Below are 4,394 nucleotides of genomic sequence, written 5' to 3'. Positions count from 1 at the left end.
ACATCCTGTAGTAATGTATATGCTGAGTTTGGCTTAGAGACAGGCCATATTTGAGCACCAAGATGGCTCTTAGGAGGTAATTCTTAGACACCTATAATACTAGGCTAAGTTTCAATTTCAAAAGACAAGTTACATAAGTACACTCATCGATATCATGGGCACATCACAATGGTCCATCACCCTTCACTAGGTCACTGCCTCTGTATTTGCAGGATTCTTATTTTCTTGTTAGAGAATGTGGTAAAACTCCCCAGGATGGAAATTGGATATTCTTTCAGTTATTGTGTGGATCTCTACCTACCATGACAATGCCCTGTGAACACTTGAATTCATTCATATGCCTTATAGGTTTGCCTGAGGTGAACCCACTTCCATGTAATCCCCATCCCTGACACCCTACACCAATGATCCTCCCCTGCCACAGTTGTAACCCTTCTGTGATCCAAAGCTTCTTCAAAAATGAAGCCAACAAAAGAACCAAACAAAAGTAATAGAAAAAATGAAATAATGATTGTTTTATAAATGACAAATACCATACAAAAATTAAAAAGAATTTACAATAATAAAAAAGAAAAAATAAATTTTGGCAGTGTGTCTTTTATTAACGTAAGATGTGTTGTCTTATATGTACAGTGACATTTTCTTCCAATTATTCACCCAGTGTCTTATTTTTTTCATTTTATCTTCAAAAAAGCTGTAGGTTACACAACAGTCACATACAGAATATAGGGGATCCCCAAATACCCAAAATCCTCCCCCTTTTCCCATTTCCTCTATTAATAACATTTTACATACAGATGGTACATTTGTTACAAGTGCTGTACAAATATTGGAGCATTGCTTCTAACCATGGTCAATGATTTACATTATGGTTTGCATTACCAATCATATACTTCTATAAATTTATAATTTTATAAATTTTGATGAAATTTAACATGGTCTGTATCCATCCTTGCAAGATTATGTAGAACAATTCCAATGCCCCCAAAATGATCCATGTTCCATATATTTTATTTCCCCCTCCCCTCCCTTCAGGACCTATGGCAACCAACAAGCCTCTCTCCTTGAAGAACAAGATTCATAGTTACTTGTAACATTGAGGGCTTAACATTCTGGCCTGTCCTCCTATATAGGGCACTGCCTATACTCTCAAGAAACTACCACCATTCTATTTGAGAAGATAGTAGGACCAACCCACCCACCCCCCACCCCCCAGGATGGATGTCCAAGATGTCCAACACCTTCCCATTCACTGTGTGGGTCTCCACCCAATGAAACAACACATTATGACAGGATGAACACTCACATATAACCTAGTCGGCTGCCCCTGGTGTGCTCTATCCCTCATGCCCCCACATCTAACACCCTAAACCAGTAACCCTACCCTGCTGTACCTCCTCAAAATCTTTCTCAATGTTGTAGTTTCAACCATATACCTACAAATTCCCAGAGTTCATCTGCTTACTTCCTCAAACTTCTCCACGGTTCCATTGACAGTGCAATCCCCTAAAACCCCTCACAGACCAGCACTGCCCAACCCAATTGCATCACTGTCATGCTGATCCACTGCATGGTTACACCCTTCCACCTTATTAGATTTTGCCCATGTGGACATTGGCTTACACACCTCTACTCACTTTCTGTCAACAGTAAACCTATCTTCTAGACTCTAGCTATGTAAATCTGCTCAAATTGCTCACTTCATGTCAGCGAAGCCATATAATAGTTGTCCTTCAGTGCCTGGCTTGCTTCATTCAACATAAGGTCTTCAAGATTCATCCATGTTATCCCATGTGTTAAAACTGCATTCCTTCTTACAGCTGAGTAATATTCCATTAAATGTATATACCCCACGTTGCTTATCCATTCATCTGTTGATGGACACTTGGGTTCTTTCCAACTTTTAGCATAGTGAATAATGCCACTATGAACATTGGTGTGCATATTTCTTTTCATGTCCCTGCTTTCAGTTCTTCTGGGTATATACTCAGTAGTGGGATTGCTGGATCATATGGCAGTTCTATAGTTAACTTCCTGAGGAACTACTGGACTGTCCTCCACAATGGTTGCACCATTCTGCATTCCCACCATCAGTTGATAAGTGTTCCCATTATTCCTCATCCTTTCCAACACTTGTAGTCATCTTTTTTTTTTTAATAGCCACCAATCTAATGGTGTAAGATGGTATCTCATTTTAGTTTTGATTTGCATTTCCCTAATAGCTAGTGATGTTCAACAACTTTTTGTGTGCTTTATGGCCATTTGTATTTCTTCTATGGAGAAGAGCCTATTCAGGTCACTTGCCCATTTTTAAATGGGTTGTTTTTTTTTTATTTTTTATTTTCAAGGTATAGGATTTCTTTATATATGTTGAATATTAGACCCCTATTAGATATAAGGATACCAAATATTTTCTGACATTGAGTAGTCTGCCTTTTCACTTTCTTGACAAACACCTTTAAGTGAAAAAGTTTTAATTTTGGGAGGTACCATTTATATATATATATTCCATTGCTTGTGCTTTGAGTGTGAAGTTCATGAAAACATGAACAAGACCTAATACAAGGTCTTGTAGATGCTTCCCTACATTATATTCCAAGACCCTTATGATCTTGGCTCTCATATTTAGATCTTTGATCCACCTTGAATTAATTTTTGGGTAAGTTGTGAGATGGTGTTCATCTCTCAATCTTTTGGATATGAATATCCAGTTTTCAAAGCACCATTTGTTGAAGAGGCCCTCTCCCCTAGTTGAATGGGCTTGGTGGCCTTGTCAAATATCAGATGACTATATGTATATGTGAGGAAATATATCAGAACTCTCAGTTTGATTCCATTGGTCAGTATGTCTATCCTTATGCCAATAACGTGGTTTTTTAAAAATATTTTTTTTATATTTTTAAAGGATACTTATATTACATAAAATGTTACATAAAATATAAGGGATTCAAATATGCACCACTCCCCACACCTTCCATCTTTCCCTACATTAACAACTTTCTTTACTAGTGCAGTACATTCATTGCAATTGATGAACACATTTTGGAGCATGGATTATAGTTTACATTACACTTTCTCCCACTCAATTTTGTAGGTTATAGCAGGATATATAATGGCCTGTATCTGTTATTGCAATGTCATTCAGGTCAATTCCAAGTCCTGAAAATGCCTCCATATTACACCTCTTTTTTCCCTCTCCCTGACTTCAGGACCTCCAGTCGCCACTGTCTCCACATCAATGATATAATTTCTTCCATTGCTAGAATCACAAGTCTGTAGTAGTATACCAGTAACTCCACTCTAGTCCATATTTTATTCCCCAATCCTGAGGATTCTGGGATGGTGATGCCCACTACACCTCTAATTAAGAGGGTGCTTTGATCCCAGTTGGCTGATGGATGGGACAATTTTGCTTGCAATTTTAGATTCTCATTTCCTTGGTGTGGTCATTGTCTATCCTCACCTCCTTGTTGTCCTGCGTGAGTCCAATGAACTGGAGAGTAGGTGTTGCAACTCTGCTGAGGCTCAGGGCCTGGCTGACACATGGACAGCCCAGGGATTTAGCCTCTAGGACATAAACCTACAACTGCCAGCCCTACTATAAGTTCAGATAAAAAGGACTTAAGAGGCATGTGTAGAGAAGTCATCTGAGTCCAACTCTGTCACACTTGGGAGCACAAACTCAAAAGTAGGGCCTACTGGCAAGGCACCAAACTCCAGAGCTATCTGCCATGACCATAGGTTCTGGGTGTCACCAGAGTCCTCAGGAGCCCCAGTATTTGGGGGTAGTATCTACTTTGGCTATCTCTATGACCTTGCTGAGACGTGCATAAGTGTTACCTTTCTGATGACCTCCCAATTCATTTTGAAGTCTCTTAGCTGTATAAACTCATTTGTCTTTACCCTTTCCCCTTTTTATTCAAGGTCTTTTTCTAGTTGCATCACCAACTGGTTCTTGGTAGTAATCCCTTGGTGCCAGGGGAGCTTGAATTCAGGAATCATATCCCACAATGGGGAAAGGTATGTATTTATATGCTGAGCAGTTTTGACCACTGTAGCTTTGCTGTATGTTTTAAAGTCCGGTAATGTGATTGCTTTGATTTTCTTTTTCTTTTTCAATATATCTTTGGCTATTTGGGGCCCTTTGCTCTTCCAAGTAAATTTCATAGTTAGCTTTTCCAATTTGGTTAAAAAAAATTGCTGTGATAATTTTCATAAGGATTACATTAAATCAGTAAAATATTTTGGTAGGATAGACATCTGAATAATGTTTATTCTTCCTATCCATAAAAAGGAATATTCTTCCATTTATTTGGGTCTTCTCTGATTTCCTTTAACAGTGTTGTGTAGTTTTCTGTGTACGTATTATTTACATCTTTAGTTAAATGTATCCC

Source organism: Dasypus novemcinctus, chromosome 22 (genome assembly GCF_030445035.2).
Source record: "Dasypus novemcinctus isolate mDasNov1 chromosome 22, mDasNov1.1.hap2, whole genome shotgun sequence".
Taxonomy (NCBI): domain Eukaryota; kingdom Metazoa; phylum Chordata; class Mammalia; order Cingulata; family Dasypodidae; genus Dasypus; species Dasypus novemcinctus.
The sequence above is the reverse complement of the archived record's forward strand: the minus strand, read 5'-3'. Positions refer to the sequence as shown.